The sequence below is a fragment of the Hyaena hyaena genome, unplaced genomic scaffold (genome assembly GCF_003009895.1).
Source record: "Hyaena hyaena isolate Hyena2069 unplaced genomic scaffold, ASM300989v1 scaffold_12, whole genome shotgun sequence".
Taxonomy (NCBI): domain Eukaryota; kingdom Metazoa; phylum Chordata; class Mammalia; order Carnivora; family Hyaenidae; genus Hyaena; species Hyaena hyaena.
Genome location: NW_024080644.1, coordinates 7028434 through 7044862, shown reverse-complemented (window position 1 = coordinate 7044862; position 16429 = coordinate 7028434). Strand labels below are relative to the sequence as shown.

The 16429-nt window shown below is 35.9% G+C and overlaps 2 pseudogenes; both read right to left on the bottom strand.

Moving 5' to 3' along the window:
• Positions 1–769: 769 nt before the first annotated feature.
• Positions 770–869, bottom strand: LOC120248420 (annotated as a pseudogene).
• Positions 870–2649: 1780 nt separating this feature from the next.
• On the bottom strand, positions 2650–2771 carry LOC120248440 (annotated as a pseudogene).
• Between the last annotated feature and the right edge of the window lie 13658 nt (positions 2772–16429).

Genomic DNA, 16429 nt, shown 5'->3' with positions numbered 1-16429 from the left:
ATTTTTACAGCCGCATGGAAGCTGTAAGCTGAAGATATGCTTTTTTATATACTTGTTTGAATTTAAGTAACTGGCTAGTAAAAACAATTGAAGCCCACAAAGGGAGACCAAAACACCTTTTCTCCCTTCTTTAAATTCCCTGAACAATGACCAAGTTTGAGAAGCGTGACTTTAAAGAATAACAAATGCTGTTAAGGTGGTCTCCTTGACAACAGAATAAGTAAAAATTGCCATGTCAAAATGAGCTTGAAAATATAAAACAAAGCAACACAGTGACATTTTCCCTCACCTATCAGTTTGACAAAAAAATTAAAGTTTGACCATTTATCTTTCTGTGACACAAAGAAGCACCAGGCACTGACCTACATCCATGTGATCCAGCAATCCTACTTTTCAGAATCTGTCCAATACACCTATGTGTCCACAAATTGACAAGCTTTTATCTAGATCAATGATTCTCAAAGAGGAGAGGGAGTGATTTGGCCTTCTTCCCTTAGAGAATATTTGGCAAGGAGTGGAGACATTTTGGATTGTCACAAAGCAGGGAGAATGTGTGCTGTTGGTATCTGGTGGTTAGAGGCTGAGGATGCTGCTAAATATCCCACGGTACACAAGATAGTCACCCGACAAAGAATAAATTGTTCCAAATGGTGCTGAAATTGAGAAACTCTCACATAGATCAATTCTTTTTTGTGTGTGAGTAACTATGCTACTTTCTATAATTCCTAACTTCTGTTTTGCTCTCAGATTTTAGGGACATCTTTTGTGATTCCAGTTGGCATTTATGGTTTGCTTTGTGCATCATCCTTGCACAGGGAGCATGCCAATCTTCTCTGCTTCATTCCAATTTTAGTATTGGTACTAAGTACAGCTATATTTGTATGGGTCTGTTCTGCTTTGATTCCTACATGATATATGAACTTAGAAATATTGACTCAGTTAAAATATCTTCATAATTACAGAACCTTAAGGGGGAGGAAGTCTAAGTGGCAAAACAAAAGCAATTGTAGACATTTATTTGCTGTCCCTTACCTAGATTTTTTTTGTATCCCTGCACTGAAAATCTAATTTAGAGCTTCGAAACCAACAAAATACATTTAGAATTTTCAGCAGATGCACAAACTCTAAAGCGTTCTACATTCTTATCATTTCCTTTTGTGAATATTTTATATTTCTAGAAGGTTCTTTAACATAAATGCTGCCTAAACAAAGGGACAACTCCTTGAGGCAGGGAGGTTGTGCACCTTCACTGCAGATTGTGAACTATATGACTTACACATGGGATCACTGCATGTGAAGCCCCAAATCACTTCAAATGGTTTTTACTAACACGCACTAGGGGTGCCTGGGGTGGGGCTCAGTTGGTTAAGTGTTGGACTTCAGCTCAGGTCGTGATCTCACGGTTCATGAGTTTGAGCCCTGCGTCAGGCTCTGCTGACAGCTCGGAGCCTGGAACCTGCTTCAGATTCTGTGTCCCCTCTCTCTCTGTTCCTCCCCTACTCGCTCTCCATCTCTGTCAAAAATAAACATTAAAAAATAAAAAATAAAAACAGCTAACACGTAAAACATCAAACAAGTACTTACACTGCCTTGTGAAAACTGCTGTACTGTAATAACAAAGTTTACATCTACTTATCAAAGAATGTGTGTATATTTTGTACTTGAAAAAACTATAAGATCTTTTTTCTTACTGATTCTCTAAAACGTGATTGTAGAAAAGCCTATTTTTTAAATTTATTTACGTGTATTTATTTATTTTGAGAGAGGCAGGGATAGCGTGTGTGAGGGAGGGATAGAGACAGAAGGAGAGAGAATCCCAAGCAAGCTCTGCATTGTCAGCACAGAGCCCAATGTGGGGCTCAAACTCATGAAACTGTGAGATCATGACCTGAGCTGAAACTGAGAGTTGGATGCTTAACTCACTGAGCCATCCAGGCACCCCAAAGTGCCTATTTTTAGGTGATAACTTTCCCACTCCTTCTTCATATTAAAATACTTTGAAATTGAGGAAAACCTACACACACACACACACACACACACACACACACACACACACATTAACCATTCCCTCATTTTCTTCCTCCCTCTCATTTTTCGTTACATATACTAATTTACCTCCATAGATGCAAATACTGTATGTGGTTGATATCTGCAAGTATTTCTCTTTAATTATTGAAGCTTTTATGGGAATGGTGGTGTCAAAATGAAACTAAGAAATGAGAAACTAATTTTAGCTTCTGAAGTGTTGAAACTCCTGTGCAGATCTGTCTCTATAGCTATAATAATTCTGATTATAAGAATATCCATTGGTAAAAATAGAGATGTAATTATCAGCTGAGGACAGAAGGTGAGGCAAGTAATAATCATGTGAGTATATTTTTCATGCTACATGTATCTTCCTGTCTATAACTCGAATATATTGGATATAAGGCCCCGTGGGAAAGGGGCAGACCCTCCATTGATGAAAATCATGATTTAAAAAATCATGATTCTACATTATGTCTTAAAGCTGATCTTTTGGACTCTCAGTATTTTATATGAAAAATTCTATTATAAATTAAGAAATAAGCCTTTTGCTATGTTCCCAATTTGGACAGAATATGTCCAGTCATTTTATGTGGATTGAGTTGTTAACAGCAAAGTCAGCAAATAATGTGGCCATTGGATAAAATCAGTCTAATGATAAACATAGCTGCAAACTTTAAGAGAATAAATGCGAGTTTCTAAAATAAGTTTTACACTTGATCTTAGCCAAAAGGCCGAGAAGCGATCTAAAATAAGTTTTAAAAATTCAAAGTTGCAAGTCAACAGTCCTTAGGACTATGGTAATAAACCTTTTATTATTGGAGAAATTTTCTGCCCTTTTAAAATAAATGTTTAGAAAGACACTTAATGAAATCAATATTCAGAATAAGTATATATTGAACTTCAATTGTGTTTGAACAGGTATGTAACTAACTTCTGTTGTTTTTTCTTTATTCGTTTTAAATTTAAATGTTTATTTACTTATTTTTGAGAGAGCAGGGTAGGATCAGAGAGAGGAAGACAGAGAATCCCAAGCAGGTTCTGAGCTGTCAGCGCAAAGCCCCATGTGAGGCTCGAACTCATGAACCATGAGATCATGACCTGAGCTGAAATCAAGAATCGGGCGCTTAACTGGCTGAGCTGCCCAGGCACCCCTGTTGTTTTTTCTGTCTTACAATATATAATAGTTTTAGCACAGGCTTGTCTTCTCAGAACTCCTTCCATTGTCAACTGCTCCCCATACTGTGAAGATATTTATCAACCACTAAAACCTATAGATTCCACTGCAATTAAACTTTCTAGCTGTGGCTACATTCATGAATATGGGGTAGATAATTTTGTTTCTATGGCCAATATCTAAACATACTTTAAAAAGAACATTTTTCTGGTGTGCCTGGGTGGCTGAGTCAGTTAAACAGCTGACTCTTGATTTCAGCTCAGGTCATGATCTCATGGTTCATGGGATCAAGCCCCATATCAGGCTCTGCAATTACAGAGGAGGGCCTGCTCGGGATTCTATCTCTCCCTCTCTCTCTGTCCCTCCCCTGCTTGCAGTCTTTCTTTGTCTCAGAAATAAACAAACATTAAAAAAGAACATTTTTCTTAAGATTTGTATTTACATTTTCATTCCTTTATGCATTCAGCAAATACTAATTGAGGGCTTTCATTGAAATGAAAAGTATGATATTTTTGTCCTCATGGAGTTTATGATCAATAGAATAGAACTGATAACAAACTGTCAATGACACAACTAATTTTTAAAATTTTTACTGTGATAACTGCTACCATGAATATGTAAAGGAGGCTTTGAGAGCATAGGGTCCTAGGACCCTGACTGGTAAAGATTCCCTAAAAGGAGACCAATATACCAAACCTGAAGGTGAGTAAGAGTTAGCTGAATATAGAAGGACAAATCACCTCCTAGCTATCAGAGCAGCATATGGGAATTTTCCATGATGGAAACCATCTTGGCCCATTTAAGAACTTATGTGGGCGGGACAGAATGGGAAAAACTTGTGAAGAGATGAAGCAGGAACATAAGGCCTTAAGGCCATGCTGGGTATGGTGAAGATTTGAGACTTCTAAGAATAATAGTAGGCTACAGAATATTTTATGTGCTTACTGAGGTAATGTACTCTTTTGATGGTAAAGTGAGCAAAAGGCGATTAGGAAAGAAGTTATTGAAATCTCTGCAGTAGTTCAGGCCAGGTAGTAGCTTGCACAAGGATGAGAGGAAGATAAAGATTAAGATCAATAAATGCCTTGCTATGTATAAAGCAGGAGATACATGAGCAGTCATGACTGGCAATAGAATCACAATCACAAGATTATCGTTTCTGTCCTGTATTCATACCCATTACATATCTACAAAATTTTGTAATCAAACAGGTTTCAGAGAATTGCACATGTATCATTCTGTGTCATATACTGTCATAATACAATATAATACAATAATGGTAGTAATCATGTGCATATGCCAGCACAGTCATTATATTGAACAAAAGAGGTATGTCTCCCATCCCAATAGTGTCCCTGCATAATTACTATTCAATCTAATGCATGTATCACTGTGTGTAAAGATCGTGTACCAGGAGCTATGTTGCCCAAGCTGCCTGTTCCTTGGGTGAATTTTCTCAGGACAGTGATTGAGTTTTAATCAATATGGTAGAATCAGAAAAATTTTTAAACAGAATACTTGATTGAATGTGATAAATAATTTAAAACTATTGAATTGTAACACATTTACTTACAAAATCAATAACCATTTTAATCTTAAATACATTTTATGGCACACTCAACAAAAATATCTCAGTGATGGAGAAATGAGTATCAAAGCATAATGGAAATTGTTATCCCTGTCACTTCCCTAAATCTCTGTAGTTACCTGTTCTTTAATAATAAGCATGTACATTTGTTTAACAAAAGAACATAACAAGCATATAAGAAATGAAGGCAATTACTGAAGACAAATTTGAAATAGGATAGATTACAAGGTATTCAAGGAAAATAGAAGATGATGGATAAACTACCAGAAGCTACTTTCTTTGAACATATAATTAAGAAATGCCATCTGCCTACTCTTATTATTTTTGTAAAATTGCATCTTTTTGAAGGGGCATTTCATTTACATGTTTTTACTTCACTTTCATAAGGTCATTTAAAAGACCAGACATTTTGATTAACTTAAAATAGCTGCATTTTCCTCTGCTATGGCTGTAAAAACAGCAAGCAACAAAATGAAGATTGGCCCCACATCTGATGCTCCTCTTACATGTTTTCTTTTGAAAAAAAGGAATGAAAGATAAAGGGACTTCCTGAAACACAAAGATCTTATCTGAGCTTTTAGCAATCACGTCCGATTTCAGACTCTATCCATGATTTAGAGATCATATTTTTTTTATTTCTTTTCATAGAATATTCTTTTGTGTAATTCTGAAAAAACTGACTTGAGGATGAAAGATGGGCACACCAGTACTTCACTATCACAGAATATCCAACTAGGGCTGGAAGTGTGCAGGGCATAACTGATAGCCTATACGACAGAGTGTACTGGCCCTCAGGGTCAGGGATCAGAGGAAGAGAAGGCAGCAAAAGAGATGGAGAATGGACAGCCACTAACATAATAAATTAATAAAGCTAGTTATGAAAAGCAAGAGCAGAAAGAACTTCAACTGGTCAAATGGTAAATTCTGCTGATGGGTTGATTAATTTCAGAGCACAAACTGGATGGAAGGCATAAAAGACAAAGTTGGTAGTCTCGTCAAGGACAGTCCAACTAAAATGAGGAGGACAGAAGACTTAATAAAGTGAACCGACCAGAGAAGACAATGTGAGGAGAAGCCAAACAAAGGGTCAAGGTGAAGCCAATGTGAGGTCATGGGGGAACAAATGACAGGCTTTTCAGGAGTTGTTTGTAATTACAAACCAAATCTCACAAGAGAGTTTACATACAACATACCAACAGAATACAGCAAGCTGACTGGCCTTGGGTGAAATGAGACCAGCCAGACCCATAAATCAGCAAATCAAACACAGAAAAGGCAAGTTAGTCAAAGAACAATGCCCTTGAGCCACAAAACACCTGGGAAATAGAAGAGCCATGAATCTGATGTACAGCTAAACAGTAAAACCACTACCCACAGAGAACATCCCACAGAGAAAAGTCACTGAACTAATCCCCAGAAAGGCACAAAGAAAACCTGGACCAAGAGTTACTTAGGAAAAAGAGATACAAGTATAGGGGAACTTATGCCTTCAGAGAATGATTTGTTAATCTTCTAGAAGTGACATGGTGACACAAAGTCTAAATATTTAAGGAGAATAATATCCTATAGGACAATACCACCTGATTTAAATAGAACAATTCATGAATAAAACATGTTGGATAGATGTTCATTGAACCTCTTGACAACTGAGGCTGTGTTTTGTTCATTTCGGCATCTGAGACTAACCGTAGTATCTGGCAGCAAAAAGGCTCACTTGTGATTCAATGATAAAAGTATTAAAATGATCAATCCTGGTTAATGCAGGCAAATGGTGCATGTGAAGAGTGGGGATGGAGAGACAGCCCAGGGCTTCTGGCATTTGCATGTAATGAGGCTTGATAGTTTTATGGGACAGGTGGAAAGGATATGAAAATAAATGGAGGCTGATAGGATGAGAGTGGTGGAGATTCTTATCTCCTACTTATTATGTTTACATCCAGGGGCCTATTCATTCACAAGGGCAAGTATGGGAGCAGAAAAACTTCCAGCTTCAGCCTGCCTCGTCCATCAGGACTTGCCTTCAGAGGAAAAGCAACATAGTAGATCAGTGAATTTGGGTAAACAGAACATGAGCAGAGCAGCAGACCTTTTTCTTTCCTAATAATTGGGATCTAGGAACCCATCCTTTCTCCTCCTCCTTCATGGGTAGGTTCCTTTTTCTTTGCACGAAGTCGACTACTGGCCAATGTGATGTGCATACATTTAGTTTAGGGAAGGTAGTAATTAGCCCACTGTGTCCAAAATTCCAAACCACTTTCCAGTTTATCTTTACAAAGAAGTAGCTGACATTTCGATCTCCACCTGCCTTTTTTCTACAAGTACTTCTCCGTTGGTTAGAAACTCGTATGAGGGTTTAATTAATGATCACTCCTGAAACCCCATCACAGTCCAAGCCACAGAGTGAAGTGCTTTAATTTCCACCGTAAGAGATTTAAGAGACAACAGCAAATACAAAATGGCATGAACAATATAACTCTTTGGACACTATTTAAAGTGCTGAGTAAATTGTATTTAAATTACACTCTTGGGGAAAAATAGCTGCTTTGCTTCTGAATATTCAGAAGAGTCAAATCACATTCAGAGTTGTGGCCAGACTTGTCCTATCATAAAAAAATAGGGGAGAAGGCAAGTGCAAGCAGGGGCACTTCGAGAAAGGGCAGTTAAGTTGGTTACACTCTTGGAATAAAGACAGGAAAAGGAATCAAGTTATTATCAGACATCTTTAAAAAGACCAGACAAGAGAGAGGTCGGCATGAAGACAGAGAAAATATTAAAGTTGAGGGGGAACTGATCAAACCTACTTCTGTATAGAAGGACATGCTTCAAAAGAACAAAAAGAACATTCACAAATTTAAGTGTTTTTAGCCAAAAAATGAGCTTGTTGAATTTGGTAGCACTTGGCAGAGAAAAAAACTCTTTCAGAGGGAATGATGGGTAAAGATAAGCCTGCAATCTTTCCATATAGTTCTTTTCAACATTAAATATTATTTTCCATTATGAAAAGTAATGAAACTATACAATTCGGGTCATATCAAAAATTATAGTTTCAAGAACTTTTGAGAGAAATTATTTTCTGAGTATACCTTTCAAATTTCCCAAAATATGTTGGAAGCTTCTTGAGAGATCTTGCTCATCTACGAGAAAGTGGACACTTTTTAGGTAGTAGCTTTTTTTCAGTTTTATTGAGATATAATCGACATACAGCTCTGTATAAATTTAAGATGTTTAGCATAATAGCTTGATTTACATATATTGGGAAATTATTACCACAGTAAGTTTTGTTAACATCTATCACCACCTGTAGTTCAAAAAAATATGTTTTTTTCCTCATGATGAAAACTTTTAGGATCTACAGTGTTAGCAACTTTCAAATATTGTAGGTGGTAACTTTTAATCAGTTTCTATTATCAGATTTATAATTAGGTTACAAACTGACAGATATACAAGGCAGTTAAGTAGTAAGAACATATTATGATGATTCCTGCATATGAACCTTTCATTCTATCTTCCATATAAATACAATCATTTTTCTTCATTAGACTAGGTTTCTGATAGAAATCAAGCTTTGAGCACTTAATCCCAGTTAAGTTTCTACAGTGAAACATAATCAGCTATTAAACGTCACTTAAGTATAGCAAAATGACACAAAACAATCTTTTCATATCTGAATGACTGGCCATTACTGAAGTTCTAGAAATATCATTTGCCTGCTCATTAAAATTTTATTCCATTTTAATCACGAAATGCTTAAGAAATTTACTTGAGCCTTGAAAATTGGCAGTTAAGTGTTACACATTTGAACTCTGACTCTAATCCACTCTAATATCTGTTTCCCTTATTTGCCTATTAGTTTTTGCTATTAGTTGAAGAAAGGAAGGCTTAAAGAGTTTAATTTATTAAAAATTGAATTTTAAAATTCCTCTAGTTATTTTACTAAGGGAAATTCTGGATCCAGGTTATAATAATATTTCCAAGATACGTGAGTTTTTTTCCATCTGTCTAATTTTAATTTGAAGAAATAATAATTCCATAAGGAGTAATTGTGAAAGTTGGCAATTGAATAATAGTCTACACTTTCTATGTGGCTATATCCCAATTTTATTTATAAACTTAAGCCCTATGTGATTAATCTGGCCCTATCTGCAATTACAAAATTAAAATTTACTCAGATTAAAGAAAATAACTATTAAAAAGAGCATTATTAAAATTTAATTGTATGACTTAATAATACTGTCTCCTTTTTTTCTTGCAAAATGTGTATTACTAATATCTAGCTAGTAAATAAAAAGAATGTGATTTGCAATTTTTTCTGTAATTCCTAAGAACCTATGGAATGTAGTTGGGTATATATAGTAGCAGATATTCATTTCATAATTCATTCTCCACTTCATTTTTTTAAAGTATATTTGTTTATTTTGAGAGACAACACATACATGCAAGCAGGGAAAGGGCAGATAGAGAGGGAGAAAGAGAATACCAAGCAGGCTTCATTCTGTCAGTGCAGAACCCTATGCAGGGCTTGAACCCACAAACTGTGAGATCATGACCCGAGATGAAATCAAGAGTCAGACCCTTAACTGACTGAGGCACCCAGGTGCCCCCTCATTATCCTCTTTAAAGAAAAAATAATTTCATTTCATCTAGTACAGATGGGAAGAAAATTATTCTGACAATGGTTTTTTTTTTTTTATTAAGAAATACTTAATAGCTCCTGAACCCTACTGTGTGTATTGTCAACACTATTCTTTACAAAAGACAGCACCCACTGAAAGTTCTATGTCCTAGGAAACATTTTAATCACAAGGAAACTGGGATTATTAGTCACCCTAGTCCTAGTCCAGGACAGTGGAAGTCTGAGATTTCTAGTCTCAGTAGGGGATTTGACATACTGCCAAGAAATTGCCTGGAGCTCTATTCCAAAGAGTGGAGGGGCACCTGGGTGGCTTAGTGAGCCAAGCATCCGACTCTTGATCTCACCTCAGGTCATGATCTCTAGTTTTGTAAGATCAACCACCCCCCCTCCTTGGATTATGCACTGAGTGTGAAGCCTGGTTGGGATTCTCTCTCTTCCTCTATCTCTCTCTCTCTCTACCCCTCCCCTGACCACACACACTCTCTCAAAATAAAGGGTAAACATTTTCAAAAACTAAGAAAAAAAGTAGAGACAACAGTCTGATGGTAGGAGAGAAATGGTGTGATGGTGTGCTTAAGGACAAGAGCTTCCCACAACATGGTGTTGCCAGCACAGAAAAGTATTTCATGTATGATACAGGTGCTGAGTAAATACTTGTGGATGGATATATGGATCGATGGATAGGTTTTAGAAATCCATAGTAAATAAAATATGGCAGAGACTGCTAATTGTCTCCCCAATATTTATTTCCTTCTTTCTCTTTGGTTAGTACTAGAAGGTCCCCCAATTTTATCTTGACCTATCAAGAGGCAACATTTCCCAGCCTCAGCTGCAGTGAGATATATCCATATGACTGAGTTCTGACCAAGGAGATGCAAGTAGAAGTGATGTGGGCATCATCAGGTCACAGCTTTAAAGGGAACCAGCTTGCTCTCCACTGCAGATGTGCCTGCACAAATGACATGCAGATAAGAACAACACAGTGGATGGCAGCTACAAGAGAAAAGGAACCTGGGTCCCTGGATGATCTCAGGGGACACAGGCACCACACTCCCTGGACTTCCTACAAGTCTAGGTTCTCCTGTGAAAGAGAAATAAGCCTTATGTGTCATTGTTATTTGCCCACTGTTAAAACAGCTGAAGTACATTCTTCATTAATATGTAAGATGACTTATTGGTTTTCTGTTTAAAATTGTTTCTGTCCCCCAAGTATATATGGAAGCATGGAAGATCATATGCCTAACTGATTAGGGTATACCTTCATGTAATTGCAATTGGATTAAGTTGGGAGGGCTATCCATATTACCTTAGGAATTTCTTAAATTGTTAAAAATTAATATTTTTAAATGAAGTAATAGAAATAGATGTTATTATATAATATTAAAACTACACTTGCCCCTTGAACAATGTGGGTTTGAACTGTGTGAGTCGACTATACACAGATTTTTTTCAATAAATACAATACAGTATTATAGATGTATTTACTCATAATTTTCTTAATTTTTTCTCTACTCTAAGAATACAGTATATAATACATATAACATACAAAATATATGTTAATTGCCCATTTATGTTGTCAAAAAGGCTTCTGATCATCAGTAAGCTATCAGTAGTTAAGTGCAGATTTTCAATTGTGCAAGGATTCAGTTCCCCTCCCTGCCGCGTTGTTCAAGGATCAACTGTTCTTCACCCTCTCCATAACTCCTTTAGTTATATTTCATTTATATTCTCTTACCACTGCAATAATTAGATCAGAGACGGAGCTGATAAAACTGGAATCAAAGTAAAACAGAGTAGATATGCATGGAGAAAACTGGGTATGTTGGGGGGGCCTGGAGCCCCCCCATAATTATGCAGATTATGATCTGCTTAATGAGGAGGCACAAGCCACTCACGAGAGTTTATCAGGATACTCCCTCAGCATACAGGCTCCCACTCTGGGGAGGTGGAAACCCCAGGATCCTTTTGATTGAAGGTACAGTTTCAATATACCTACACAAAGGAAGTGAAGGCACAAGATTGATTACTTACAAGCTCCGGAAACAAGGGTAGGTGGAGGCACAGTGAGCCTGGAGAAGGACAGCCCTCCCCCACAGGTAACAAGCCTTTATTTATTTTTAATATTTATTCTTGAGAAAGAGAGAGAAAGAGAAAGACAGAGCATGGGCATGGGAGGGGCAGACAGAGAGGGGAGACACAGAATTCTACAGGCTCCAGGCTCTGAGCTGTCAGCACAGAGCCCGACACAAGGAGGCTCGAACTCACGAACCATGAGATCATGACCTGAGCTGAAGTTGGACGCTTAACTGCCTGAGCCACACAGGCACCTGTCCAAGTGGTTATTTTATTTTTTTTATTTACTTATTTTTTCCAAGTGGTTACTTTGAAAGGTGCCCTGAGAAAAGCCAAGCAGAATCTTGTGATGAGAATCCTAAGCTATGGTCCTTATCTCAAGATCTAGATTCTGGGTACGTGCAAGGAGGGCTGTCATACTGTCAAATGCCTAGGCAGCAACTCATAATAGCTGTGTTCTCATCACACTTGGGAAGATATGTTTGTTCTTGCAAGGAATTGCATGTTCACTTTTGTGGTCAACTTGCTTTTTGAATAATACATAATCATTGATTTGTTTTATCCTTGAATTTAATGATAATAGCACAGTAGAAATTTCCCTTTGGATGTGAATTAGGCTCATTCCCAGTTAGTTCAATTGGAATTCCATTGAAAATCAAGTTGTAGTCATTGGGATTCAATTTCACCAGTTCATCATATTAACTTTTTGAGACATTTTAAGACTAACTCTCAGAAGGATTATCAGGGCCCAAGTTCACTGTCCGAAATTCAAATCAAAATGGTTTTGTCCTTTTGTACTTGCGGACAGTTTTAGTCCTTTCTAAACTCACTTTCAGGGGCACCTGGGTGGCTCAGTCGGTTAAGCATCTGACTTCGGCTCAGGTCATGATCTCACGGTTCGTGGGTTTGAGTCCCGCATCGGGCTCTGTGCTGACATTTGGCTCAGAGCCTGTAGCCTGCTTCAGATTCTGTATCTCCCTCTCTCTCTGACCCTCCTCTGCTCACGCTGTCTCTCTCTCAGAAATAAATAAAATATTAAAAAAAAGTAAACTCACTTTCAGACAAGTTTGACCAAAATACTCGAATCCTAATAATTGTTTGAAACAGATCTTCCTCTAATTATCATTATCATCTATTAGCAGCTAGAAAACAAATACTGCTTGCCAAACACTGCAGATCTCAGAAGAATCATCACTTTAGGTAAGAGGGAGGGAGACATTACCTTGCCATTATGTTAGCACTTTCATGTTTATTTCCCTTTTTACTAGTATTGTACAAAACACAAAGATTATAGTAGTAAACTTGACTTCCTAGCAGGCATCAGATATATCTAAAAATAATATCTGACACAAACATAAATCACTTTACTACTACCAGGTTCAAAACATTTCATTACCAAAATGCTTACCTGAAAAGATTAACTGCCCCAAATCAATATCTTAATATATATTCAAAAGTACAAAACCTATAAGAGCAATCCATGGTTTGCCCAAAATGTCCTTTTCATTTTTGTCAGTAGCATATTATTTATAATAAGTGAAAAGATGCATATTTGGAAAATTAGATAAAATATTTTAAATTATTTGGAGTCAGAATTAGATGCCAAATATCCAGTAAAACACTATAATTTAACTGTAATGAATACCTTATGCTTGATTATAAAATAAATGTTTGGGCATTATATCTAATTTATGTCAATTCTTCTATTTCTTTAAAAAAGAGGCATTTTACCCAAGCTTGTATTTCTAAAATTAACGCTATAACACATGGGCTGGCTCAGTCATATTCCTTAAAATCAAAAGGAAATCATGAAGAGAAAGGAGGTAATTTAAAGTAGGCTGGAAGTGAAAATTTCAGTTTTTACAGATTTTCCTTTTTTCACTGTTGATGGAATCATAATCCCTGTCTTCTAGATCTACTAATAATTTTAATTACTGCCATTTGGGGGTGTGACAACTAACTGAAGACAGCAAATGTAAGAAATGAGCACTCTTTGAGCACTACTCAAATGATGTATAAGAAAAGTAAACAAATGTTGTGAATATCTTTAAAATCTCCCTGTTCTACTTCAGAATTATAGTGGCTGTTTGATCCACCACTAAATCTTGATATTTAATGCATTCAAGAAGTATGTATATTACCATATTAAAAGTTTAATATTTTGATAACTGTTTTGCAATATAAGTAGAAACTTCCTTTTTTTTAAAAAAGGCTTCAGAAACCTCACCAGACTACTAAAGGTTAAGAAGCCCCACTTTAAAACACTCTATCCTATGAATTGGTTAAGTGTCCAACTCTGGATTTCAGCTCAGGTCATGATCTCAGGGTTTGTGGGATCAAGGCCCATATCAGGCTCTGTGCTGACAGTGCGGGGCCTGCTTGGGATACTCTCTCCCTCTCTCTCTGCCCCTCTCCTGCACGCACCTGTGCATGTACTCTCTCTCTCAAAATGAATTTTTTAAAAACCCACTCTAGCCTATTATTTAACCTTATTATGTTGATAATTTCACAATTTAAATATACATCAAACCATCATGTTGTACACCTTAAATGTACACAATGTTGTATATCGATTGTATCTCAGTAAAGTGAAAGAAAAAGACAAAAAGTGGGCTATCAGCACTATGTAACTCAAGTACACTGTGTCTGCAATATTTTTTTAAAAAAACATGTTTGTGGTTCTCTTACCTTGATATCTTTATTACAATTATCTGAACTCCTTTTTAAAAACATTACACAATTTATCAGTTCTGAGGCATGGCTGTTCCAACAAAATTCACCAGTCAATATGACTTCTATGTTATTCTCTACCCGATTCCTAAAAAGAAATTATTTCCAGGCATTCGACTCTTAATTTTTATGATCACATTTGAGATAATAGAAAATAAACTATGTCAAACTATGTCAACTATGAAATATATACCTTCTTTGGTATGCATTAGCTTGTCATTTCCTCTGATATTTATACATAAATAAAGTAAAATATGAATATCTATAAACACATGAATGCGCATGCACACACAAAACTCTACCCCTAGGAGGTTGATTGGTAACTGGCAAAAAATTTATAAGATGACAGAAATGACTACTAAATAATATACAAAAAGATACTACTATATAAAACATATCGAACAGATATGGACTATATTAAAGAAGACTATTAAAGAAGATTAGCACACAGGAGTCTGCTCCAAGGTATAATGATATGACTAATTCAACTGGTCACTGTGGACAAGTGAATTTGCTCATTGTGGCAATAACAATCTGTATTTTCATAATTTTGCAAATATTAGTGTGACACTGTAACAAACATGCAGTACGCATTTATGCTTTAAGTATTTTTGTTATTCAAACACTTCCTTACTCAAACTACTTACTCAAATACACCTTACCAATGTATATTTAAACTCATTTAATAATATATTTTGAATTTTTATTTTTTGAATTTGCTTTTCCACTTACAAAATGAACAGATTAGTATGTCTTTAATCACGGAAAATAAATATTCTAATTAATTACCTCAAAAACAAGTTTAAATATGAGATTAGATATTATATGTCTAATATATAATTATATATCTAATATATATATCTAATTATATATCTAATATATATCTAATATATAATATCTAATTAGATATATCTAATATATATATCCTATATATATATCTAAAATATATCTATATTTCTATATAGATAGAAGAGAAATTATCAGGGGCACCTAGGTGGCTCAGTCAGTTGGGAAGTCAACTTTGGCTCAGGTCATGATCTCATAGTTCGTGGGTTTGAGCCCCACATCGGGCTCTGTGCTGACAGCTCAGAGCCTAGAGCCTATTTCGGATTCTGTGTCTCCCTCTCTCTCTGACCCTCCCCTTCTCACGCTGTCTCTCTCTCTCTCAGAAATGAAAAAAATTTTTTTTAATTAAAAAAGTTTAAAAAGTTAAATAAAAAGAAGAGAAATTATCAGTGATCTTGTGAAAATAAAAATATAACTTATCCATACAGACAATATGTACACAAAGACATGGTATCAATCAATATTTTCCTTCTGCCTTAGCTCTAGAGTATTCTGGGGCCATGTGCACTAGAGTCCAAGTAAATGGAAATATTTATATTCCTCATAAATATGCCAAATATTATACTTTTATTAAGTCAGATGCACAGAAAATATAAATTGAATCTGTGGGAAAAGGGAAATTATAATATAGATAAGGAATAATCACATATTTACCTAAACTGCAAATTGGTAAACATTCCCAAATCTATGTGTATTTGCAATATGTAGCACATTTGTAATGTAATAAAATATCAAAATAAATTTATTTTTTATTCCAAAATTTGTAGGTGAATATTGAACACTCTGGACCTATAAAAGTATGTGAAATAATAAAGATACAATTAGGTGTAGTTTGAGAGGGTTAGAATGGCTATTGAAAATATATAGGCTTGGGGCACCTGGGTGGATCAGTCAGTTAAGTGTCCGACTTTGGCTCAGGTCATGATCTCACTGCTGTGTGTTCAAGCCCTGCATCTGGCTCTGTGCTGACAGCTCAAAGCCTGGAGCCTGCTTCGGATTCTGTGTCTCCCTCTCTCTCTGCTCTTCCCTCACTCACACTCTGTCTCTCTCTCAAAAATGAATAAATGTTAAAAAAAATTATAAAAAGAAAATATATAGGCTTTTCTGGATATACTTATCTTCAGTGTCTTAAAGCATTAAATTGAAAATTAGATGAAAGTAATAATTAACATCATGTCACTGATCTTGTCCTATAAGTCTTTAAGAAATTAGTACCCTGACGATGCATGCATCACTCAATCACAATGGATTCACATTCCATTGTATTTCCACTGTAACAGTTCCTGGAGTCCTTTTACAATTAACTGTCACAGTGGATAGAAGAAAATAGAATGCACAAAGAGAAAAAGTGGCTCAC